This window comes from Talpa occidentalis, unplaced genomic scaffold, assembly GCF_014898055.3.
Source record: "Talpa occidentalis isolate TD23 unplaced genomic scaffold, MPIMG_talOcc4v2.1 talOcc4.13, whole genome shotgun sequence".
NCBI classification, from domain to species: domain Eukaryota; kingdom Metazoa; phylum Chordata; class Mammalia; order Eulipotyphla; family Talpidae; genus Talpa; species Talpa occidentalis.
The window spans coordinates 98,282,607-98,310,139 of NW_023601322.1; the positions used below are offsets into that span (position 1 = coordinate 98,282,607).

The 27,533-nt window shown below is 42.8% G+C and overlaps 1 long non-coding RNA gene across 1 annotated transcript in view; it reads right to left on the bottom strand.

Annotated features, from left to right (window-relative positions):
* The window catches only part of LOC119242771 (uncharacterized), a 188,644-nt gene that overhangs the window by 72,301 nt on the left and 88,810 nt on the right, over nucleotides 1-27,533 (bottom strand). Inside the window, exons 2-3 of the long non-coding RNA XR_005124570.2 lie at nucleotides 4,448-4,568; nucleotides 3,531-3,671 (exon numbers count right to left, since the gene is read on the bottom strand). This is a non-coding gene — a long non-coding RNA (uncharacterized LOC119242771). The remainder of the gene's footprint in view (nucleotides 1-3,530; nucleotides 3,672-4,447; nucleotides 4,569-27,533) is intronic.

A 27,533-nucleotide genomic window follows, 5' to 3' on the forward strand; every position in this document is an offset into this window, starting at 1 on the left:
TAGACATCAATTCCTACTAGAGCAGTCCTTTCCAAAGAAGTTTTGGGGTAGCCACTTATTTATGATGGCAAGTGGAAAATTCTTTGTGAAAAGGGCTCTATTACATATTCCCAACACAGTTTCCAAAAATATCCTCTGTGTATTCACTGCAATAAAAAAAAAAAACACTTTTTTAAAGAAGTACTTAGCTGTAGAATACCTTTTAGTATTTTGAAATCTTAACAAGAGTTTTCCTTTTGCCTATTTGCACACAAAAAAATGTTGGTACACTTTGTGGTCTAATTTTGCAAGTATTCTTAAATTTCTCAGTTTTAATTTCCTATACAGTATAAATTTCTGAGGTGTGAAATAATTTTAAGAGTGCAAAGGGATCCTGAGACAAGAAGTCTGATAAGAATCAATCTAAACAAACTTCACGCCTGAACATGGAGATCTCTGGGGAGCACACTTAAAAAATGAAACAAAATGTATTAAGAGAGGACCATAGCCAAAGAGGAATCCATAAAGTCATACAAAAGCAGAGTTAGGAGCCAAAAATGTTAAACTCAAGATCAAATCCTTGTTTAATCGTTTCAGAAAAAAATAAACATTCTAAGGAGGAAGATGGTCTAAAGGTAAATGGAGACATAGAAGAGTGGTTCCAATATTACTTATACAGTGGAAAACAAGCACATCTGTGTCCAGTGGATTTATTCTGGACTAAAGAAAATAAATTTGTGCACTGTTTCCTTTTTGTTATTGCAGAAAGGTATAGGTATGGAATATCACATCCCCTCTTTAGAGTGGGTGGGCAGAAGACAGAACCTTGCGCAGACAGAAGGCAGGTATGGGCTCGAGTGAGCGGTTAGTGGCTATGTTGGAAAAAGGCAGTTGATACATTTTTTTTAATTATGTGTAAAACTCTACCAAATGCAACTTACCTTTAAACTAAGGGTTCTTAATACATCTTTTATGATTAGATGTCACAGGATCTATGAACATTTCACTAAAGTGCCTAAAAAATGCTTATATGATCATTTCTCTGGAAAGATGAGCCCAAACTTTCTTAAGAAAGTTTGAGTCTCAGAAGATTCTTAAAACACAAGCTATGACTAAGTTTTAAAATAACATTCAATGGAAATGGCTAAGCACGTCAGTGCAGCAATTTTTAAAAGAATGTCTTTGTCATCAGCATCATTGTAATGAGGTCCAAATTTAAGAATGGTTCTTTTTTCCTTATTTATAATTTACAAATATATGAGGCTATGGAAATTTAATCATAAATGTCTTCTATAATTCACTTTAAAGAATGTTTGATTTTTCAGAGAGTTGTCAATGTTTCCAACATAAACAAGGTAAGTGAATAGTATATATTGTTTAATTGGGGAAAACTCACATTCTTTTCATGTTTACCTTACAAGAAAATGTTTCAAGACAATATGGAAAGCAGCTGATTAAATGAGTAAGATTTATGATGATGTGCATTTCATTAAGCCTTAGTGTTCTTTGCTTAAGCTCTGTGTCTTCTAAGACTAAAATGGGGAATTTCCTGTCTATTTTAACTTTGGGCTTAGTCAAACTTTCCTCTATTTTTTATTCAAATGGAAAAATTATTAAACTGAAATGCACAGAAAGACATTTTGAAGACATTTTGAACACATGGAGAAGACTCGGATGTTACTAACAAAAAATGGATGTATTAGGACTATAGTTATTAGTCAAACTAAAAATAATGACCACATATCTTTATTTTAGTCAGTCCAGCTACAGCTGTTGTAATGAGGTTAAAAAAAAATTACAAAGTTTCAAAGGCAACTTTTTCGATAGTAGCTTCATCACTGTAGAGCCTAACATTTTCAACAGTAGGGACTTCCTGTGACAGAAATCCAGAGCGATTCGGAACCCAAGACTAATGAACTGACCTCACAGAACTCAGCTCTTTCAGCTGTGCTCCCCACGGCTATTCCCAGGGTGCAGTTCTTGCCTCAAGTTCCAAGGGGGCAGCAGGATGATAAATTTAAAAAGGCCCCTCTCCTCCTGGCGAGGAACATTCCCAGAGTCCTACAGTCTGCTCATGAGCCAGAAGGCCGTGACCACCATTTGAGATAGAGAGAATGGCTCCCTCAAAATGTCACCCAAGCCCTGGAAGTTGCAAAAACATTAAATCGCATGGGCAAACAGGACTTTGAAGGTGTAATCAAGGTTACAGATCTGCAAACTGCTAAACTCTAACCCAGATTATCCAAGTGCAGGCAACTGAATTATAGGATTTCTTAAAAGCAGAGACCTTTCTCCAGCTGGAGGCAGAAGAGGCAGAGGCCCAAGAGTAAGTGGGAGGGACTGCAAGCAGGAGTGGACACACACCTGTCCTGCCCAGGACAGGGGGACCATTGGCTGGGATGTCAGGAGGCCTCTAGGCATGAGGGCAGCCTGCAGCTGACAGCAAGCAGGAACCAGAGTCCAAGAAATTCAAAGAGCTGAATTCTGCCGACCCCCCAAGTAAGTGTGCAAATGGGTTCCTCCTGGACTCTCCCAGTAAAGAAGTCTCCTTGAGTCTGGCTTTGTGCAATCTGGAATACAGAAACATGTGCTATTCTAAGCTGCAGATGTGCTGACTGTTACAGCAGCCACAGACAGGTGATTATCCTGAACACACAGCAGCAATGGAGGCTGGGAAATGCTATCCTTCTTCCAATGCATGGCACTATATGTGGCTGAGAACTCATTTGAACAAGAATGTGGAGGATGTGTGTTAACAGCCAGTCTTTGACAAAGAAGGGAGGTCTGGAATAGTGTAAGTATAATGTGGGTTAAGTATCTTTTAACATTAAATGGAATAGAAGCAAAGTTAATGAAGGTAGTTGTCAAAGAGGTTCAGAAATTAAGGACCTTTCAATATATCAAACTCATTACTTTCAATTTTGCCACAGAGTGTCCAAGCCTCCTACCATCAAGGCTGTCTCTCATGGATGAAAGTGGCAATGGGTCAGTTCATAATTTTTTTTTAAGTCTGCTACATTTGGAAAACAAAATACTACATGCACACCTAATGGAGAGACAAATGTACATCTGTTGGCCCATTATTTTTATGCAGTCTGACCTTTCTTTAAATGTCTGGAAAGTCATGGTTTGCATGCTTTATAAGATGTCCAGTTTGAGTTTCTCTGAAACAGAGCAAAGACTTAAACCCACAATGCCATCCAAGTGCTTAATCTTTTCCAGTTTCTTGATTCCTTCCCACTACTCGCCTCTTCTACAACCACTTCATCACCTGTCCTTTCACCTGCATACCTTTATGTTTTTCAAAAGATTCACCTTCACTCCCTACAACTGCCACTCACCTCACCCCCCTACTTGACCATGTACTTTGGCTTTTATTAAACTCAATGGTCCCAAAAATGAGTTCTAGGTGCATGGCCAGATCTGACTGTCGATGAATGTGAGGGGTATACTTGAGGGGACCTAGAGCTTGGATTTGGGGTGCAGTAGATGGGAATCAGCATAGCTTAACTGCATGGAACCATTCAAAAGAGGAGGAACAGAGGACTTACCAGGTTCACCACACCAATAGGAGACGGGTGAAAAGAAATGATCTCTCTTCTTATGCACTTGGTTCCTGCTGTCATTGAGACCTCTGAGCTTGTTCTCTCTCCGTCATGTTGAATCATCAGTCACTTCTCACACACCACAGACTGTGATACCCAGAAAAAAAAAAGAAAGAAAACTCAGACACTATTTCCTTCTTCTTTTGGAAAGATCTCATTCCTTTGTGAGGCATGTCTGAGAGGAAAGGGGATGTGAGGGAGACCCCACAGGGACCAGCACACACAGGATGTGGGAGCAGGCAGGCACCCAAGGCGCTGCACCCCTCGTTTCTGACACAGCCACCTTAACGAGAATTTCCAGGGAGAAGAACATTAGTTTCTAGTCAAACAATTTCAAAAGTTCACCTTTAGGCACTAAACTCGATCTGCTATAGAACTTGTTAGGTCCTGACTTCCCAGACTGATTCTTATTATAATTTTCATTTGAGAATGGTTTCTTTCTGGCACTGAGCTTTAAGGTTCTCTTACTGGATTCATCAAGCAGCTTTAATTTATCTAATTGAACTTATGAAAAATATTATCGACAACATTTCAATACTGGAAAAGATTTTTCAAGAAAAAAAATGAACCAGGTCTCTGAGCATTCCAAGGAAACTGTTTTCCTTTTAAATTCTCTTCCAGGGTTTTGTCTCTATGCATGCAGAGTTTTGACATAATTGTAAACACTGTGTACACTTATATTACATTATACTTTCTACATCTGACATGATATGATAAACATCCTTCCATGTTTGTTAAGGAGTTCTCACAATTACCATTTGGAGGATTCCTTTCCAAACTAACATATGCTTCATTTTAGGATGAGATTCTCTGTGCCATAGCCTTAATTTTCTTACTGCAACACGCAGATGCATGATCATTACCTATATGCTAGCGTTGACTGCACGGTGAAGAGCTTGGCTTCGGAATCACAAAGCTTCCCAGTGAGTTCAGGCTCTGTGGGACTTTGGGTAGACATCGTGATCCACTCTCTGAGGTTGTCATCTGCAATTTGGGGGCAAAAGAGTACTTAAGCCATGGGAAAATTGCCAAAATAAAATAACGCATATAATACAGTTGCACCCAGCACCTGACACATACTTAGTGAATGGTAGTTGTTATGAGAGAATACTCATTCTGCATAAGCTCGCAATGCCTTTCAACCCTCACACTCAGAATATCTCACAATTTTCAAGTGAGGATTAAGAGGGAAGGAAAGTCAATAGAATTGAGTTGCCCTCAGATACGGCCCCCAGCCATATCAGCTCTGGACCAGCACCCACGGCCCTCCCAGCTGGGTCACCTGCTCTAATGGGCCTGGCCCTGGCTCCTCGGTAACAGATCAGCTCCCCAGGCAGCTTTGGGCCTCTGGGGGCTCAATACCAAAATGTCATCACTTTCACCCGCTATGTCCCCAAAGCAGCCTCATGTGTCCACACTGGCCTGGACACTGGCCTTGCTTCCAGTGTGGCTCACCTCCTCACACATTCTAACTGGGCTTTACTGTTTCAGCTCATCTTCCTTGGCCTGGGTTTACACAGCTTCAAAATTAATGTTAAGAACATTTGGATTTCAAAAAGAGATTGTGGTGGAAGAAAATGTCGCTTTGGGTGGAGAAGAGTCTTCCAAGTACTAAAGTGAATAAATAAATTTGAACCGTTTGTTTAAACTTGTTTTCCATTGTATTTATTTACTGTTACAAATCCTTTACTGAAGCAGCCTTAAATACAAACACATTTGAAACAAGAGCGTTTTTAAACATATGCACAGGCATTATCCAAATATATATATAATAAGCCCTTGCCCCAGCGTCAGCCAATTTCGTTCAGTTTGGCAGGTTTCAGAACCAATTCTTCAGGAGAGGGGCCCGGTGCGATCACAAACCTCATCATATTTGACAGGTTTATCACCCAGGCCCCCACAAACCAACCTGCGCTGACACAAGGATTGAAGGAAACCCATTTCGACCACCACAGAAAAGGCAAATGAAATTGAGACGGGCCCTCCTCTGCACGCTGGTGTCTGCAACTGCAAAAGCACCATCTGTCAAAGCCCATGCTGGCCGTGGGCTCCGTTAGCCACATCCTAGTCTGCGGGTGCCAAGTCCAAAGTTATGACTTTGGACTCTCTGGGTCCTTCTCACACCACAGCATACAATAGGGGATTGACCGCCATTCAGGACGAGAGGCAGAGAATACAAACTGAGGAGGGTTGAATGGGGATCGTGTGACATCACAGGATCATTTTAAACCCAATTACACTGATGAGCTATCGGTGGTTTCTAAACTGGTGAAAGCTTTATTTGCGGCATTTAGAGGTTGCTTGGGATAAAAATAATATCTGATTAAAATTGAATTTGTAAAACTCAACCTCATAAACTTATGCTATGGTAAACCACAGACCAAAGCAATTCTCTGAAATGAAGTCTCCTTGTGTTTTCAGGGCAAAATATAAGAGATACCCAACTGGGGCATTGTGAGGGAGGGACATGAGCTGCCGGGGATCCCAGACCCACTGCAGCCATTGTTAGTTAGGGAGCCCTTGCTCAGAATTAGCATCAGTGAAAGGTCTGGTCAATGAATGAGAGATGTTATAAATGGGGGAGAGGCTGATTATAAAGGAGAAATTACAGAAAGATTATTTCCAGAAAGAGTGGGGTCTTCCCTGGGGTCTTAATCCTAGTCCCTAGGATTAAGTGGTTTGGGTTTTAGACTTCTCTGCTTCTCTCCTGCTCGATCCTACCTTTGTGTCCAACAAGCACTTAGGCCACCTCGTCTGGAAATCTTCCCCGGGGAGCCACACCACGGTCTCCTGAGACAGGGCCCTATGCCCTGCCCGCTCCAGCGGAACAGGAGGACTTTTTACAGGGACCTCGCCCAGGTGCCCAGTACAACCAGGTCTCCGCACTGACCGTTGCCACGCAGCAGGTGGCAGCAGTGCCGCCGCCAGCAGAGCAGGAGGCTGGGATCCATTCTGCCCTTGGCCCTGCATTTGCTCCTTTTTCCTCCCTCCACCATTGAGAGCTCGGCCCTGGACAGGCATTCTGAGCGGTGCGCAGGCCCACAGCTGATGCACCTCCGAGTTGCAACTCTCTGTGTGCTTATCTGGAAAACGGAATCATGCCCTTCCTTCTTCCCCCTATCACAATTTGAAACACGTGGCATAACTGCTGTTCACATGGCAGAACATGTATGTGATGTGTAAAGCGTGTTCTTGGGCGGCAGGAGCATGCATAAGCCATCCTCCCGTCTCCAGCTAGGAGGCTTTCGCTGGAGAGAAGCCTGTCCACACGGACTTACACCTCCCTGGGGGTTTCCTCTGTCTCCCTTTCCGGAGTCATCTATCCAAGGGCCCCGCCTTCCGGAGGGCTCTTGGTCAAGTGGAAAACATGGGGACCCCGTGGGAGAGTTGCACTTTGACAAAGCAAGGGTACGGTGACCACTGGTTAGGAGGGGTTGAGATTGCTTATCTATGGCACAATCATCAGACCAGATTGTGGTTAATAACAAAGCTGGCATTTTGATCTCCATCTATCTGATTCCTTAGTTCATATTTAAAAAGAGGAGGGCATTTTACTTGGGCGCCCCCCAAGCCCCACAAGTGGCATTCAGAACTTCCCTGTTTTAAAGCTCAATAAAAAGAATACGAAATGTACTCTTCTGTTTTATCGTACCTAAATATGTTCTCTTGTTCTACAGCCAACATGTAAACTACACACATTAGGGTTTCTTACTTCAATCATTTGCTGCTTCAGCAAAGGCTGAAATTAAATAATATTTTTTGAAAAAGTACTCAAACTCTTGCTTTTACTGCAAATAACTGGCATGAGAATATGGCATCAGGCTACAAAAATTGGCATCAAAATGAAGTGATTATAATCTGTACCAAAGAATAATTTAATTTGGACTCGGCCTTTTATGGGTCCTCTCCATGCCCCAAGTGGGGAAGTTTTCACTCTTTCCAAAGTAGTCGGCCATATTTCCAACACTGAGTTAACCAACTGAAGCAAAACACAGTTATTTAACTCATTGAATAAAAAGCTGAAGCGTATTTTGCTTTCTTGACTAGCCAAGTCTTATAGCTTTGTATATGTTCTATTTCTTAATGACATCTTAAGCAACTAATTATTTCAAGGCCCTAGGATAATCTTCGATATTCTCAAAATAAACCTTGACATATTTAGTTGCTAACAAGCTACAGCCAAAGGGAAATTTCAGAAGTGTTAATGGGATGGGTCAATGATGTGTACTTTTACATTTTGAGGCCAAAAATTCCTCCTTTTAATCCTAAATTAGCATAATGCTTGGCCAATCTTAAATTAAAATTCAAACAGCATCATCTGTGGCCTCATCTTCACTCCTTTCCCAAGATCATTTAATCAGTAGGGAGATCCATAAACTAAGAATACCAAGTTTATGCCAAGCTGCTTCTTATCCTGATAGTCGTCCTTTTCACCCTGGTTCTTTGTTTTGTTATTAATTTTGAAAATCTCAGCTGCATCCCATCACCACAATCTATGACTCATGCCATAGTCTCATCGTTGGTGTATTCAAGGGTTGGTTTTACTTATTATTTACTTACTATTTTAATTATAACTTTTATCAGCGGGGTAACAACCTATAATTCCACCTCTGATAATGAAGATCTTTGTCCTCAGGGATAGTCAAGCATTATACTCTAGTGGGAGAAAAGAAATTAAATAACAAGCATATTTTTAAGTAAACTGTGTTCAAAGATTTAAAAAATGCTATAAAACACACACACACACGCAAGTAGGATAAGAGAAGCAGGAAATGACGGGAAAGAAAGGTTATAGTACTAAATGAGTTGGTCAGGATAGGCTTCCTTCAGAAAGAAGACAGTCAAACACTTCAAAGAGATGAAAATTTTATCCAAGCAGGTATCAGGGAAAAGATTACCCCAGGTAAAAGGAGTGTCCTGAGGGAAGACCTCATGGTGGGAGAGTCCTGGCATATACATCCTGTTGCAACAGGATGGGAGGAAATCTAAGAGAGTGTGTTATTCTGGAAAGCAGGTGAAGAAGTTTATTAAGGAAAAGGGAGAGATCAAATTTCCTTCCACTGCTTATGCTAATCTCCCAAGAATTGTAAGGAGTAGAAATGAGGATAAAATTCAAAATCTAATCAAGTTGAACCTTTTTAGAAGACCGTAAGATTAAAGTTGGTAATGATAAGAGGTTATTTACAAAATTCATTTGAGAATTTTGGGAGGACTTCACTTCCATGTTATTCATATTTTTGACTGCCAAAACGTTTTCGAGTTTCATGTCTGCAACTTAGAAATCGTTTTAAAAAAGAACAGATTTGGTGGAAACCTGGGACCTCTGGCATAGCTAAAGAGATTTCAGTTATTAATTACAATAAACAACTGGGTACATAATGACATAGTTTACAATGAAGCACATTTCCTCTTGTGAAAATAATTGATTGCCTGAAGACTTGCCCGTGCAATAGAATATTATGTAGGCGTTAAGAGAGAAGTGTCTGTATTCCTTCTTGTAAACAATTTTCCAATATGCTCCCACTGAAACAGGCTGGTTAGAATAACATGCCTAATTATTATGTCAACATAAACTTAGAGAAAAAGTCAGATGACACTCCTAAGAGAATATTAAATAATACAAAAATATTCAATAATACAAGCCCTTCTTGTACTGCTGAGAATTCAAGTGATTATCTTATCTCCTATTCTTTTCTGCATTGCTTAAATTATATCTAGTATGCATTTTATAATTAGAAAAAGTGTAACAAAGCCATTCTTATTTTGACTCATAAGAGAGGCAACAATCAAGAAAATAACGAAGTTATAACACAAATATATAATGTTAGTGAGCAGTTCCTGTGAGCAGCCCAGAAGCACACTTAGAATGGGAAATTTGAACCTTCATTTGTCACTCTTTTGTTTGTGTGGCTTCAAGCAAATAATAAGGTCATTTGCATGACTGCTGTCTCATTGCAAAAAAAAAAAAAAAAGATAATAAAGAGTGATTACACCAGGGTGTGGTGGATTAACTAATCAGGGCTTGAAAGCAACTTTGGAAAAGTGATGTCAATAATTTTGAAGATTTTTTTTTTTTTAATTCATAGAGGAAGGTCTGTGCTTTTCCAAGAAAAAAATTCAGAGTTCCCCGAGGCTTTCAGCTCCAAAGGCCAAACTCTGCCCTCAGTTATGTGTGTGCAATTAGCTACATGTACATAATTGAGGGCAGAATTTGGCCCATAAAATTTGAAATAATCTGGAAATTTTTGAAATCTGGAAAAAATTAAATCTGTTTGATAAAATAAATTATGATGTGACCCAATTCAAATGAGCTTTGATGTGTTTTAGAAATGGTGTTTTCACTTATGTGAGAAAATAAAAATTTCATTTAGCCCAATCTAGAACAGACAATTCTGGAGGATAAGAGGAAAGAAAATATCACCACTTATTTTTCTCCAGGGATACCAAGACAAGCCTATAAGAAGGGAGGTTGTGTTCTGTTACGATTAATGAATTCCTCCCACAATAGAAGAAGCAGGAGAGGGGAGAGAGATGAAGGGTCTGTGTGGGAACACTCTGGAACTGTCCAGGGAATCCCCGTGAGGGGCTTGCACAGGCATCTGGCTACTTGTGTCCTCTCCAAACCCCGCTGCCCCGCTGCCTCACTCCCTGCACTCCGTTCCCCTGAGCTCCCCTGCGCAGAGCTCCTTCCCAAGGTCATCAGCCAAGTCTAAGACCAGACCAGCCCGCCAGCCAGCTTTCTTTCCAGCTTTTGTTTCTACTTCAATTTTCCTTTCACATGTCATCTAAAGGGGACCACCAAAGAAAGTGTTTGCTTCTAATAATTCCTGAAGCCACTTTCAATCTGTCCTTTTAAAACAGAAATTAGAAAAAAATAAAAGACAATTAAGCTCCCTACCTACACCTTTATCTCAGTCTAAACTTTTTTTTTCGATGTAACATGTTAAATTCAGACATGTGCTCCTTACCCTTGCCCTGTTGCCCAGCGAGGGGTCGGGGTGGGGACAGAAACCCTGAGTCCAGCTGCTGTCCCCAGCTCTGCCTTAAAAAAAAAAAAAGTCTGCCAAGTTAGCTGTGCAGCGCTGATCCTTCTGGCGTTGTGCGTTGAGCTATTTATCAGCCCACGATGTATGATCTGTTACTCCTTTATGGCCCTTTCAACAGACAAAAAAAATATTGGCATTGCTCCTCCCTACCCCTCCAGAGAGACGTCTGGTTCGTAACCGCACGACCTGCGGGATTAAACCACTTGTAAAGGAGTGGAGTCTTCTGCATTTGGGTCTTGAAATTTTGAAAACAATCTTAAGCTAGCTGCCTAAAAACAGTAAAAGGGGCATTTTTGTGTGCTCGTCAGGCATCTTTACAAGTTCTTGTGAAAGGATAAACATGACTAGTTTGAATTTTATATGTTCATTACCTCAAAAGCGCCTCACCAATCACCATAGATATGGTTATAAAATCGGGAGGTGAAGGGCCAAAGTCTTTCTAAATGGTCTTTTTCCTTTTCTTGCTCTAGACACCAAAGGCAAGATATTTCACAACTAAATCTCTGCCCGCAGCTTCAATCAAGACCCACTGAGGCGTCAGCACCCAGGAAGACAGGATACCTGCTCTTCCTGTCACTTTCAAGAGGCAGGTCTGGCCTGTCAGCAGCTAACAGTGTTTGTCTCGCCCATGCAATCTAGAAATTCTGCCTAATGGCAGAAAGAATTTTATCCTCTTTGAAGCATGTTCCTTTTTCATAGTCTATCCTGGCTCGGGCTGCCCGGACAAAATACCAGCCCGGAAAGGCAAAAGCACACAAGTTGATTTTCTCACACTTTTAGGGGGCTGGAGCCCCACATCAAGACTTGGGCAGGGTCTGTTTCTCCTGAGGCCCCTTAGCTGGGCCCCATCATGTGGCAGTCCCCTTGCACGAGTCCCTGAGGTCTATCTCCTCCTATAAGGACACCAGTCGTGCTGAACTAGTGCCTTATCCATAGGGCCTCATTGTAACTTAATCTCCTCTTATTTCCTTAATCAACCTTATCTCCAAATCCAGTACACTTTAGGGTTTGCGATTTCAACAAATGAATTCAGGTGAGGACAGGACACAATTCTGCCCAAACACAAAATTTAACTTCCTTAATTCCTGCTACAAACATGCAAGAATTTGTATGTTATTGACGAATAGCACTTTGGAAATATTTTCACCAATGTATAGATTTTGTGTCTTGAGCAATATATGAAATCAAGAATTAGTTGATAAAGAATCATGAGCTAATGAATGAAACAACAAGGCAAGTAGATGAACTGGTTTCCAACAGCAACACCCCACCCTGCCAGGGGTCACGTGTGACCCTACAACTAAATGTGCCTCTACTAATTCTAGCAGCATGGAAATTTATTTATTACAAATACATCTCTAACAATTTTGTAGTCCAGAGTAAATTTGGTTTGGGGTAATTTTTTTTTTTATCCTCACTATTAAGTGTCATAGATTGATTCAGGGAGTCCTGGGCTAAGTCAGTAGACATTTCGAGCAATCACACAGCCCACCTGCCCTCCCTTGAGGCACTTGCAGCGTCCTGGCCTTCAGCTGCTCCCTTCTCAGCTCCCCCTAAACACTTTGCTGGGTTCTTCCCATGATTTCACTCTCACCTTTCCAGAGATGACGCATGCACCTCACATGGAAAGCATCTTCTAAAAACATGACAACCATAAAAGGTGGTGATACCGTGACATCATCAGAAATGTATATTTGGTCTTCATTCCTGGCTCTTGGCATACCTCTTATAAAACTCTTGTAATTTCCCAAGTGGTAAGGGTGAAAGGAGCATCCTTTATTATTTGTAACAGTACCTGAGTTATGAAATGAGGGGATTCTTGGAAGGTGAGGGGGTTACCACTGGAACCAGTCCTGTGATCAGAGCTTGGAACCCCAACCTCCAGGTGCGGCAGAGGAGGTGGGGAGCATGTGAATTGCCAATAATGATTAATCAGTCTTGCCTGAGTAATGACAATTTCAGAAAGAAAAAAGAAAAAAAATTCATTGGTGAATATGTATGTGCCAGAGGGGGACGCATCCCAAACTCTACAGGACAGAGCTCCTTGCACCCAGGACCCTGCCAGACCTTGCCCTGTATACCTCTTTCACTGATTGTTCATTTATAACCTTTAAAATATCCTTTGGGCCTCCCTGCTGGTGCAAGGGGTTAAGATACAACTATGAAGCTATCCACAGCCACTACAGCACGAGTTCCATACCCGGCCAGGGAGCAACCCACATGGCACAGCAGACCTCTCCTGTCTCGCCCGCTGCTCCCCTCAGCAGTGTATTTCAGCCAGTCTGCCTGTTCTGTTCCCCACTCTGTCTCTGGTGACTCCTCTCATCCCTCTCACTTCTGGCCTGTACCCCAGCTCTTGTATAAATGAATAAATAAATCTTTTTAAAAAAAATAAAATATCCTTTATGATAAACCAGTGAGTATAGCACTTCCCTGAGTCCTGGGAGCCATTCTAATAATGTCCAGACCTGAGGAGGTCCTCCCCCATTCTGCAGCCATGTCAGACAGAAGTATGAGAGTCCTGGAGCCCCACTGTTTGTGGCTTGCATTTGAAGACCGAGTCCTTAACCTGTGGGGGCTGTGCTAAGTCTGGATGGTGAATTTCAGTATGAGTTAAATTGTAGAGTGCCCAGTTGGCAGCGGCTGAGAAGTGGGGGTTTTCTGGGGATTTCATTTGGTGTGAGACGTGTTGTGAGCTCAGACAATTTCCCTTTAGAGACCAAGAACGTGGTCTTCCAAAATCACGGCCATGTGGGTTCCAACCCAAGCACCACACTCACTATTTGGTGATCTTCAGCAAGTGACTCAAGCCCTCTGGGCCTGGAGGTCAATAATTGATCAAGCAATCATTAATGACAGTCAGCATCCTTCACGGGACATTGTGAAGAGTAAATGAAAAAGATTAGACTGAAAAATGTTATGCTTAGCATGTGCTCCACAAATTAGCATGGCGCGAAACTGAGGAAAGGAAGGGAGGGAGGAGGGGGGAGAGCAGCAAGGGAAGGGGGTTGTGGGGGGAAAGGAGAGAGAGAAAAGAAAGGAATGGGGAAGAGGGAGAAAGAAAAGAAGGACGGTGAGATTTTGATATATGCACATATATTAACTTGACCGATGGAAATGTCATTCTCCCAATTTACATGATTAGAAGTTTTGTCAAAACTTCTCTCTTCCTCAACATCCACATCTAGTCAATAATAAAAATCTGTTGATTCCACCTCTAAAATAGGTCCCTAATACGTCTCTCTCTTCTGTGCTGCCTGAGCACTTCAGTTCAGACTCCTGTCCCTCTTCAGCTGGATCGGGTACCAGGCCAAATTTTCTCCTCTTTTTCCTCCCTCCAGCCTTCCCCGTTATCAGTCCCCAGGCTTTCCTTTACACTGCTCACACACACCCGTTACCCTTTCAGTATCTGGCCATATGGATTAAAAATCTCCCATGGTTCTTTCTTGTGCAGAATATCAGTCACATTTGTTTCCACTCTATTTCAATTTTTTTCCACTATAATGCTTCCAGAAGCATGCAAAGCTCCAGCCACAGAAAACATGTTCACAAACACACCCTGCAGAAGGCGTCACTACCCTGTTCACTTTTATGTACGATGGCCCTGCAGCTGGAACACCTCTCTCCATCATCATCTGCCAAGTCACCACTCTTCTGATGGGACAATGATCTTTCCTCCCAACTCGGCGTGCCCCTCCCTGTGCTGAACTGACTGAGAGTAAATACAGCGATTCCTCAAGCACGCGTTTAGTGAGATAGTATTTAGACATTTTCAAAATATTGGGTTTTTCACGGGTAATTAAACCAGTAATGTTGGTAATAACATCGGTAATATTGGATTAAAGAGTACGGCATCTCAGTGATCAGATTTAGTCTTTTTTTTTTTTTTCACGCTCTTTCCCCAAATCTATGGATGAAGACTATTCCTCCAAAGCAGCTGAGGTCTTCAGAACAGAAACCATGTCTAGAATCCCTCCCACACTTGGAGCTGGGGCCCCGTGGTGAAGCTTCCAGAGATGGCCCTGGAATGCAGGCCCTAGACCAACCGCCTTCACAGATGAGAAGCCCAGGGAGAAGCACACTCCTCCAGAAAAAACAATCCCAAGGGGGTCGGGGTACCCTCAGGTCAGGAAAGTATGGTGACCCTCTTCTTGTTTCACCAATCCATTGGCCAGTCATATTGGGGGCAGGAGGAGGAGCTAAGCACATGGAAGAAAGGGTAAAAGCTTCTCATTCATTATGGAAGGGTCAGAGCTTCTACCTCTTGAGTGCAAGGAGGGCAGGTATTACAGCAGAAGAAGGAAAATGAGGCATTAACCAATGTGCAGCATTTTGGGGGTGAACTCTGAAGTCTCAGAGGACGTAAGTTGCTATGCCTAGGAATCACACGCAGTGTCATAAACCAACATTAGCTCGATAAGAAGAAGGGATAAAAATTAAATAATTTGTGCGAAAGTTGAAGTTACAACTCAACATAGACCCTGTTTTAAAAAGTATGACTAAAGGCCTCCCCGGTGGCGCAGTGGTTGAGCGCTGGGTTGCGAAGCTGCCCGCAGCCTCTGCAGTGCCGGTTCGATCCCCGGCTGCTCCCCGGCCACCAGAGGAGGGTCCCACATGGCGCGCAGACCTCTCCTGCTGCCCGCTGCTCCCCTCAGCAGTGTACCTCAGTCCTTCTGCCTGCTCTGCTCCCCGCTCTGGCTCTAGTGAATTCTCTCACCCTCCCGTGCTTCTGACTGTGCCCAGTGCTTGTATAAATAAATAAAAAATAAATCTTTAAAAAAAAAAATAAAAAGTATGACTACTTAAATGAGACAAGAGGTGACAGGAGGAAAAAAGTTGAAACAACAGGCTGGCCAAGATGGGAGTAAGAAAGAACAAAAACATACCTAAACTTTAGTTTGTGATTTATTAAGGTGCATGCAGCCAACAAAGTTAAAGAGAAAAGTTTGTAAACGTTTAAATACATTTGCATTCCTCTTCCCTCTGTGGTGGGTAACATCATAGGGCCGATTTGTGTTTTATTTAGCTGCATTGTTTAAATTTCCTGAGAGGAAAAGCAAAGACTGCCTGACATGAATAAAAAGATTTTGGGCCTTTTCCCAACATACTATAAATGTGGGATTATAAAATTCAGCTTGGTTTTACTGCTGACAGTACTATAGTGTCATGTGTAATTGTGGTGGAGAAAGCACTTGAATAAATATCTGAAAACAGGTACTTGAGTTTTTCTCATAAGGAAGAAAATCTGTGTATATATGTATTAATATAAACATAAGTATAGACACATGTACATACATATCTTTAAGGCTGAAATTTCTCATGCTCATTTTTCATTCCAAAGGTAAATTTTTTCTTTGAAAACATAAAAGACTTCCACTCAATCATGTGTGATTTATCTAAGTATTTGTAAACCGTACTTTTTACATTAAAAATAGATTTGATGTGTATTTTGTGTGCTCAGATGAGTGCAAGCTTTGCTTTTGAAAGGGAACTTTGAATTTGACATGGATTAAAAGTCTCTTTGATATATTAAGGGGGAAATGCACCTACAATTATAAATAGCCAAGTCAAAAACTTCAAAGTTGTGTTCAAATTACCTCAAATATTGAATTTTCCACTATAGCTAAAGTTAAACTCAAGAAAATGCAGTATTCCAAATTCTTAAGGTAGCAAACAGGCAAGAGTCTTCACATTAAATCATTAAGAGGTGATGTAAAGGAGTCAAGATTCACTTACTCATTATTCAAAAAAAATGCATTTGCTGTCCACCCTGGGTCAAGCACAGATTTTTTTGGTTTGTTTTGTTTGAACAAAGAACAAAAAATAAAAGACTTAAAATTCCAGCTCTGATTGAGCTGGTGTTAGGGGACAGAGACAGATTATAAATCAGAGAAGCAAAATGCATAGCATGTGACAGCTGAGTGCGGAGGCCCAAACTGCGGAGCAGGGGAGGGGAGGAGAAGCATTTGGGGGAGGAGACCTTGGTGACTGGGCTAAAAGCTTAGCCAGTGCTCCCAGGACAGTGAGTGGGCATCTGGGGCTGGCCCAGCCTTGGGCCCAAGAGGAAGGCTTCCCACCACCTGAGCCTGGAATTGGTTGGACGCTGTGGGATCCGCCCATCAGAAGAGGCACTAATGAGGCACCCCAGGGAAGTGAGAGCTGAACAGGGCACCTCCGGGTACTGGCCTCTGGGGAGTCAGATCTATTCTTCATCTTCTAAACCACCAACCAGGCCCCAAGGGGCTAAAAGCAAGATTATTCAGTTGAGTTCGTGGCAGACAAGTGCCACGAACGAGTCAGTGGCAAGAGCCGTCCGAAGAGCAGCTCCCTGACAGTGGCTGGGCCTTAGTTGTTTTCACCCCTCCTCAACGGGAGAAGGCAGAATTTAAGAGAAAAAAACAACACATTGAAACTTCTGCAGCAACTCGAGAGATGTTTTCTATCTATCTTAACAAGTAATAAAAAGAGTTACCGCTCAGGTTTTTGTTTTGTCTTTACATTTTATTTTCTGGTATTCTTTTTTTTTTTTTGTATTTTATAAAAGACTGACTACAGTGTCAAAAAAACAAACTAGTTTTTCTCCACAGTTAGCTGGAAAATACTGATTCCTCCACTCAACATCACTCCCAAACAATCACAGACCAGCGTCAGGGCGGCCCACGTGCCAGGCGCCAGGTAGGGGGTGCGGGTGCACCACCTGGAGCAGAAAGCCAAGCAAACACACAGGACTCCAGGAGGCCCTTGCTTCCACTCCAAACTACCAGCCCCAGCGGGCCCCCTGAAACAAAAGCTTGGGTCCGATGACGACCCACCGCCACCAGCTGGACTCACCCTCGCAACAGCAGTCCTCACTGCCCATGCCTAACCCCTGGTGAATCTGTATTTTTTTTCAATAGGTTTATTTGGTGAATAAATCTGCCTGTGTGAAGGAATAGGGGTTTGAAGAATAAGATTGAGGCATTTTTTTTTTATAAGCTGCCTTCAGTCCCACTCCCGTGGGTGTATTCTGAATTGTGAACAGGAATGCACATAATTAAGGGTCAGTCAAAATCAAATCACTAATAAATTTTTCAGATCTGACTGGGAAACTGAGGCAACTGGAGAGTAAGGGGAGGCAGGGTGGGAGCTGCTGAGGGAGGGGGCCCAGTGCAGTATGGGGGAGGATTATGGGGCCCCTGGTGGCAGGCAGAGTGTGGAAATACCAATTAGAAGAGGTTCAAACCTATAACCCCCAAAGATACAATGGCGTAAACCAACTTTACTCAATAAACATAACTAAAAGAAATAAGTAAAGTAAACAAAATGTAGTGAAAAGGGTATTCTCTGCAACCTGCCCCCCGCCCCAATACGGTCATCCTTCTGCTTTTGTCTGCCAAGAAGTTGTGACTTTCCATCAGCCTGTGGCTTCAGCCTTGTGGCAAAGTCTGGTAAGCAGACTTTTCATTTTTATCCTAACCTCAGTTTGTTTTCTTTAAATAGTAAGTAAAGTTGATCACTAGAATAAAACGTTCTTTCAGAGGTAGAAGAAGAAATTCTGGGAGTCTCTGAGGATTCCAGCCTTGAGCCCACCTCAGACTTAGGAGGTTAGCCTGGGTGGTACTCACTTTGTTTTTTTACTACTACTCTTCATTTTAGTCAGTGGCTTTACACATAACAATGATGGAAAGAAAGAGATTAGGAGGAGGTAGGTGAGATGTTGTGAGAGATTTTTGCAATATCTGTCCAGTGGTCTCTGGTGAAGGACACTGAAATTCAACATTCATCTAGAATAAAAATATCAGTGCTGATTGCTACCATCTACAAAAATAGGAGATCTGTTTGAGGAGGGATTTAACTTGGTGGGTGGGGGAGAGAAAACTGTTCAGTTGAATGGGGTGAACAACAGATAGTGAAAGGCACCCAATATTTTTCAGGCACAATGGCAAGAACGATAATCGTGGCTCAGCTCTCCAAGAGGCTGCTGAGATCCTCTAGTCATTCAAGGCTGCTCCATTCTTCGAGAGGAAGAGCGCCTGATAAATTTGCGACTTGCATTGAAAATTCAATCTCTTGAAAAGTGGATGAAGCAATGAGAAAAAAATCCAACCCATAGGACCTGATTGTTTGCAAAGGGAAATCACAGCTATAAACATGTCACTTCCCAGCTCCAAAACCTTCAAAGACCAAGAGTTGTTGGCTGAGTAAAATACTAATAGCAAGGTCCCTCTGCAATTTGGCTGGAGTTTCCTTTCCAGGCTGAGCTCCCACAATTCACTTAGGAGAAAAGGGATGGGAAGTGTGAAGAAGAGCATGAAGTTGAGGACATGCTCCCAGCCAAGCCCAGCATCCTGTAATTCCACTTTATCCTCACAGCCTTCACATCAGAATTCTTGTGAGGGTTGAATAAGGTCATGAATGTTAAGTGTCTTGCACAGGTATTTAAATTAACAGGATTAATGTGCTTAGAACAGTGTCGAAAGCATGATAGGTCTTCAATGAATGTCAGCGCTTGCTATGAATAGCTTAGAAGAACAGAGGGAAAGAGAAAATCAGCATCTCCCTTTGAGTATGGAGAAACTGATGATACTAAGTGGCGTCCTTTAGAAGCTGATTCCCACAGTGCCGGCGGTGCCAGGGCTTCCCATGACTCACGGTACCTGTTCTCCCTGCTCTGCCAACCTTTCTCCACTACCACACTCTATTCTTCAGCTAAGCTGGACTGAGCTTCCCCAGCCCTTTACCTCTGCTCATGCTTTTGAACTCTGTTACCATGTTGCTGACCTTATATCATCTAAACATAGTCGACGAACTGGAACTAAGTGTCCCTTCCACACTCTGCAATCCATGCGTTTGCCAACCGCCTGCTGGTACCAACACAGAGCAAACGTGTTCACGAGTCAACCTGGCTCGTTTATTTTCCTCCCGCATTATGACTCTATTATTTGTGAGCTTCGAAGGACCTTCTCCTTTAAAGTCTCCCACACTCCTCTCTCATAGCATACAAAGACATCTCAATACAAAGACATCTCAATCTGGGAGACTTGCTGTCACTTCTCTAGACGAGATGCTAAGTTTGCTTTGACAAGGCCCATCAACGTGCTGTTGGAATCTCCCAGACATGCTTCCTCGGAGACTTAAGAGATGGAGCTCTTTATAAACTCCTTTTGGCATTCCATCCTCACATTGCTGATCATCTTCCCAGGTCCTCAAAGTCAAGGACATGTGATTAATTGGAAGCGTACTTGGCTATTAACGTTCTTCCCCTTTTGCACTACCATGTGTTTCATCACAAGACCAAGGCCCTCGGTCCAAAGACTCACAGTGCACCCCTACCACATGTGCCCCCAGGGCTCGCCCCCATCACAGACTGCCTGCTTCTGGGTACTAAGTACACTTGATTACTTTCTATGGGTTGTTAAATTGCTTCACTTTAGAAGGAAATTGTCTGGCCACTAAGTGCAGAGTGTTGGGTGTTAATCGAGCCATCTGGGTTTATTTGGCGAGCTCCTGAGGCAGGTTGTTTTTTTAAACTGGATGTGTATTTCTAACACCATTCAAGTAATGAGTTGAAACTTCCCTTTGAAAACTATGATCCAGGGTTTACAGTTGCCCTGCCATAGTTCAAAGCTGGGAGAAGAGTTTCTCCCCGCCAAGTTTAAATGAATCAATTGAGGGTTCTGGGCTAGGTTCCTACAACCTGTCCCCTCTGGTCAAGTAGGGGAATCAGCAGACACTGTCAGATGGAGAGGGGAGGCCGGCTTCCAGGCTGTTCCAACACACCTTCAGAACAATGTTCCTCAATCATCTCACATTCACACACCCCAAAGGCTGCCACTGCCATAGAATAAAGGGCAGTCTCCCCACCATGCCTGAAGACCCCATACCTCAAAGCCCCAGAGGGGCTCACATCTCTCCCTTTCCCACTGCACCCAGCCATGCTCCTACATCATAGCCACTAACGTGTCTTTCCTCATAGTAGAATATTCTTCCTTCAGAGCTTCAAGTGGCTGCTTTCTTCTCACCTCAGTCTTGGCTCTGATGGGATGTCTTCAGAAAAGCCCTTGCTGAGGCTCTGTGGGGATCCCTGGCAAACCTCTTCCCCCATCACACTTTACCCCATCACCCTATTTCACAGCACATCATCCTATTTCAGAGCACATCACCCTATTTCAGAGCACATCATGATATCTTAAATATTCTCTGCTTTGTTTTACTAATAGTCTGTCTCTCCACCAGCAAGTCGTTGCCACAAACAAGGACTCCCTCATCTGGAGCTCTCTCACCAACACTCAGAGCAGTGCCTGCCAAGGTAGGTGCTAAATAAATATTTGGTGAGTCAGTAAACAATAGTTATTTATGAGGGGCTGAGTGCTGCATGTGGTAAGATCAAAGAATGAAGGGAGTCCGTGGCAGCTGTGGTCTCCACCCTGCTGTTCTGAGAAATTAAGCAATGCCCTGCTGGGCAGGCCTCAGGGAGGGCGAACCTGGCCCACCCCTCCTGGCAGCAGGATTTGGTGCTAAGGAAGCCATGGAAGGGTCTCACCTTCCCCACCCAAGTGACTTAGCAATGGTTTCTTCCTAACCACTTGCAGTATCATCTGTGCCAGGACTCCTGCTATGTAACACTCTCCACACCAATGCACTTCCAGTGATGCTTCAGCAGCTCATACGACTGTCACCGGGTTTCTCCCAAGTTTGGCAGATTTCCAACACAGCATTCAGGGACATAGACTGCCACCCCCTCCTACAGCCTCCAGGAGGCTCGTTCATTCATTCACTCACTCCATGTGTACTTATGGAGCAGAAAACACTCTGTTCCACCTTTCTAGCCACTGAAGATAATTCCTAAAACATTCTTTGCTCTCCTGTAACTCACATTCCAGTAGAAGCAATCAGACAATCAGCAAAATAATTTCAGGGCCTCCCTGGTGGCAAAATGGGTTAAGACACAGCATTATGAAGCTGTCCACAGCCACTGCAGCACGAGTTTGATCCCCGACTAGAGAGCTACCCACATGGCGCAGCAGACCTCGCATGTCTCCCCTCAGCAGCGTATTTCAGTCAAGTTGCCTGTTCTGTTCCCTGCTCTGTCTCTGGTGAATCCTCTCACTCCCCACACCTTGGCCTTTACCCCAGTTCTCGTCTGCATAAATAAATAAATCTTTAAAAAATAATAATAATTTCAATTACATGATATGGTGAGAGTTCTAAATCCTGGAGTAAAGCATAACAGGGTCTGGGGCTAGGGAATGCAGCAGGGGAAGGGTCATGACTCTGACAGTACTGTTACAGAATCCCTTACTAAAAAGTGGAAATGTAAAGCCGAAGGCTATGAGGAAGCAAATCACGAGACTGTCAGGAGCAACGATGACTGTGAAGGAACAGCAAACAGGCTGGCGTGGCTGGAGTAGAAGGACAGAGAGGTGGAGATAAAAGAGGGTTCAGAGAAATGAGAGGGGCCAGATCCCAGGCCAGGCGGGCTCTGCTGTAAGGGCCACAGCTATCCTGCTGAGAGAGTCGGGAGTCCTCGGGGCACTTTGCACCAGGGAGAGCTCTGATTTGCCTCTGTTTAAGGGTGCCCTCTGACTGCTGATTAACAGCGGGCTGGAGGAGGACAAGGACCGGCGGAGAAGACCTAGCCAAGAGCTATGGCAATAATCCAGGAAGGAGGTGATAGACTTTGGACAAGGGTGGTAACATCTGGTGCGAGGACGTATTTGGATTCTGGATAACCGATGTTTACTAACAGCCTGCTCCAGCTCCCAGAGGAGAGACCAGCGCGTGGGAGACCAGTGGCATCGTTTGGTGCATGGACTTGTTTGGCACTGCAGCACGTAACCATAGTTCTGTCATGTGGGTGCACCACATCCATTGACCCATTTATCTGCGGAGGAGCATCTGGGTTGTCTCCACCTTTGGCTCTGCCCTTGCAGCCCCCATTCTTGCAGGGGCACTCAAGTGTCAGCCCCAAGGAGGCCTTTGTCCAAAGGTGGTGGTGGCATTCATAGTAACAGAGTGGTGTGGTGGAAAGATTGCCAGGTTTGATGCCAAGACAACCTGGACTACTGATTTCCTTCTCTCTGAGCTGCTTGACCTTAGAAAATAACTTCTCCCTTGCAGGGATGATGAGCCTAGAATGGGAGTTAACACAGGAGATGCTCCACAATTGTGAATTCCTACTCTCCTGTCCTTCCTCTATGAACTCCTAGTCTTCTCTGTGATAAACTCAGAACCTCTTATAAGCACCCCCAAATGTTGAGCCAGCACTCCCCACATTCATGTGGACAGTTGTGCAAGATGGTGAGGAAAGTGGGGGTCTCTCCATGTGTTGTCTGGAGGAAGTCACTTCTCTGCCTCTCTCTTTTCTGACTGGTCAGTAAGTCAGAGCGTCTGATCTCAGCCGTGCTGGCTGGAAGCTTCCACCTTCTCTTCTAGACCACGTGCTCCTCTCCAGGAGGGGCAGTGAGGTGTCTGCGGGATTGCTGAAGCGTCTGCTCTTCATGGGCCAGGATTTCCCCAGCAGTCAGGGTGAGCATGGAAAGTCACCACGCACACAGGAAGCCTTCCTCTGGGGCCCCGGTTGCAGCTTCCTGGCGCAACTTGGTGAGGCATCACTGGTTGGATCAGTTACTGCTCTGGAGGTCTTGCCACTCAAGCAAATTCAAATGTAATTCTAGAAGAACATATGAAATGCCAGCTAGGCCACACTCAAGCCACATTTGCCAATCTAGCTTTACCTTCAACAAAGCTGACATTACAGTTTTCTGATTCCTGGGCCATTTTATGGGGCAGAGGATGTGATTCATTCCCTCAGGTCCACATACAGAGGCTGTTTGTCTCTTTCTGAAGACAGTGATGGGTACGTATTTGCGCATACGGATTTGGGAGTCTCTCTTCTTCCATGTGTGGAAGACTCTTAAGGACTAACCACCAGCGATGTGATGTTATTATCCTATCATTTAACACAAGTGTATCCATTCCCTCTTGGGTTTCCCAAAAGAATTTGTTAGCTTTCCTTCTCTGAAGTAGCAAATTACAGTGTGAGCCTGCCTCATTGACCACATCAATCACTGTTCAATCCCTGGGATTGCTAAATGATTGACCCAGTTGGGTCGCTTCAGCTGTCCAATCATTTGGATTTGGGGTGTCAAAATGACTGAAGTGGTCTGACTACTTAGACTTAAAATTCCTGACAAACCATGGTGAAGGCTGAAACATCCAATTTAACTGGAAAACAAACAAAGTTTTGGAATCTTTTAGTTGAGTCCACATGTGAGCCAGGCACGGGGCAGCCCACAGGTCCCCTTCTTTCTCTCCTGGCACTGCCTGCTTCTGCCCTCCACTCTCTGCTCTCATCTCATGTTTGTCTACCTCCACCTTGATCTCTTTGTGTCTTTACTCCTTCGTAGAGTTAGCGAATGTTCATAGTGGTGGTGAAATGTACAGTTTGGAGTGGCCGTGCTTCCTCCCATTTCAAATAACATAAGAATCTAAGAAAGGCTAACAAGAAATGGCTGTGCTTGTTTTCTTGAGGATTGGGATGAGTCAGAGAACTGGTTCATACTGCACAGAAAGAAACAATTTGATTTTGGCAGAGGGGGTTGAGATACAAGGAACAGCCCGGTTATGATAGCAGGTCCCAGCTAATTATTACAAAGACAGGGCAAACCTCCCCGTAGTCCTTAAAATTTTCTAAATCTGGTCCCTTATTTAGGTTTTCTAAATTCCTGCTATGAGTGAGGCCATATGATATTTTTCTTTTTTTTTCTGGCTTATTTCACTGAGCATGATCCCTTCCAGCTCCATCCATGTTGCTGCAAATTGCATGAGTTTATCTTTTTTGATTGCTGAGTAATTTTCCACTTTGTATATATACATCACATCTTCTTGATCCAGTCATCTATCCCTGGGCATTTGGGTTGTTTACATAGTTTACCTATTGTAAATAGGGCTGCTGTAAACATAGGGGTGCAGGTGCCCGTTTGAATTGTTTCTGTGTCCTTTGGGTAAAAATCAAAATCAACAAGCAACTATAAACCAGGGACACACTACAAGCAGGGAGGGGAGGAGGGAGCAGGATCAAAACAAGGAGGGTGGGAATTGTATGGGGACTATAACCAAGATGAAAATGCATACATTGTGCAAAAATGAAAAATGATGTAAAAAATGTATAAAATAAAATTTAAAAAAATGTATTAAAAAAACAAAAAACTTTCTAAATCTTTAGAACAACAGCTTGAAGGTTGCCCTGCTTATTTACAATCCAGTGTTAACCACTTGGCAGGCTTCCTGATCCTTAGCCTCTCTTCACCTCTGAGTGCTCTTGGCCGTGGCTGTGTGGCCGGAGTCCCTCCGAGAGCGGTAAATCACTAGCTCTGTGAAGATGCAGGCCCCAGCTGTGATCACTGAAGCAGGATAAAAGCTGAACAATTAGGAAGTAGCAGGAGACACACAACACTTCCAGCAGAGGAAGGTCATCACCATCTGGGCTTCAAGTTAGCCTCTGCAACCACGAGCTTGTCCTTTGAGCCTAGAAGGTTACAATCCCAAGGTCCCAGCAGGTAAACATCCCGGCAGCACTGAGACTTGAGCTGGGCCGTCCCCAGAGGGGCCACACCTTTACGGTGGCACTGCAGCAAGCCTGAGGAAGCCAAGCAGCTGTCTGACAACTCCCTTTGAAGACAACTCTCAAGGACTGGGCTTTTGAAACCTTGGCTCGTCAAAGCATGTTACCCTCGGCACTACTGAAAATAACAGTGTTCGACCTAAGGACTTGACCTAAGAAGCATTCTTGCTAATGCATGTAAAAGGAAGAGCACAAGGAGTAATCAAATACTGTGATATCTGGAAAACACTTTTCAGTTACACAACAGATCACTCATCACAGCAAATGTTTGTGTGTGTGAGAAACGTGGAATAATTTAATCATGAGTTCATTAATGCACTGCAAATTGATCTTTGTTTCAGTTCCTATTTGATTTCTTTTAAAATAAGCTGACAATTTTCCTGCTGTCAAGACTTATTCTGAAACACCATATGTTTTGAATATTGTATTCTGGATTATACTTTGACCTGAAAAACTAAACAGAGACTTGGAGATGGGAAAGCTTTTATTCCAATTTACTCAATTGGAACCTTTTATTTTAATGTCTATCGATAGCAGTTATCAAGTACACAATGTTAAGGAATAAGATAGCACAGAAAATTTAACATTGATGGTACTTTATAAATGCTGAGAAATGACATTTGGGCCTTAAATTTATTCACAATCTTTATGGATTCTGTATCTATAAATATCAAATGTTTGGGCCGATGTTTTCATTCTTCATATATCTACTGGAAACAATTTCACATATGAGGAGGTCATAGAATTATCTTTACAGTTTAACTCTGCCATAAAAATGTTCTTTCTGTTTAACATTTAAATGTGACAAATTATGTGGTGACAATATGTTAAGTAAACAACAACCCTGGGACCAGCATTTTCATTCTATGTTCAGGACTGACCAATGTGAGTAATTCTCTTCCCAAGGAAGACATCGGGGAGGAAAATACATGCTGCCTGGGAGATAGACACTCTGTAAGCGAGCTGGGAGTCGGCAGACCGGCGATTGGAGTGGCTATGGCTCACGGGCAGATATTTGCTCATTCCTTATTCTAATACATACTTTTTCATTATTAATCTTTAATATGGAAACTTACAGAGAATAAAAGAATAGCCTGTATCCACCGTACAAAGGCTAACACGGGTTAACAGTTAAATGGATTTACTTCATCTTTTGATGTTGATGTACATCTTTTTGTCGGTTGTTTATTTGATAATTCTTACTGGGAACTAACACCCTACTGATAAGGTAGAGATTTCATTGCACCCTCACGATTCCCTCCATCGCCACAGGACAGATCTATCTTATATTTAGTGTAAATCCTTGTACGTGTTTTTATTCCTTCTCTCCATGGAACCAGAGATGACAGCGATAACCAAATCCAACATACAGGACTACTTTATCAAAATATATGTGTGCTCCTTAATTTTTAATCAATAGGTTTTGTTGTTGTTGTTGTTTTTGCTCTATCAGTGTCAATACCTACAGGTATAGTTCCTTTCCTTTAGTCTAGCTCATTAGTACATACACCACAATTTATTTCTTCACTCCTCTACAGATAAATTTTTAGGTTTCTGCTGGCTTCACTATTAAGCATAGTGCACACGTCCAGAGTTCTCTTGGTAACATGAGAACTGCTGGGCTGTGCGTTTTTTATGTTATCACTGTCAAGTCACTTTCCAAAACTGACACTCCCACCATTACCGTGTGAGGGGCCTATATTTTGAAGTCCTCACTTAACATTCGCAGACTTTAAACATTTAAAAATTTTCAGTTTTTTAAATTATTGCTAGTAAATGACTATGAAATCGTACTGTACTATAATTTTGACTTGCATTTTATTTATTATTAAACTTTCCAACACTGCCTCCCCATATGAGTCTCCTCTTTCCTAGACTTCATCTTCATACACTGGGACCATTGTAATGGGGCTGAGAAGGAGTTTATTTGGACAATGGGTTGGGTCTATGAACCAACTGGCAGTAATCGATTGTTATAAATAAGTTAAACATGCTTGGAGTTATCTGCTAAATTTTAACATGCATATTCTTAACCTAATTGTGACCAAATGCCTCCAGTAACTTTGTTTTTCTGACTCATCCAAAAACAGATTGCAGGATTCTAAGACTGAGTGATTTCAGATACAGATTTCCATGTATTCTAACAATAGCTCTGTATTACATTCTTAGAGCAAAGTAAACCATTTCTTTGTTCACAGAAATATGTAAGCTTTCTTGTATCCTGTCCAAAAAAGTAAGTAGGCACTTGTTCCCAATTCTTCCTTTATTGAATTCTTTCCCCTGTTTTTTTGTTTGAGA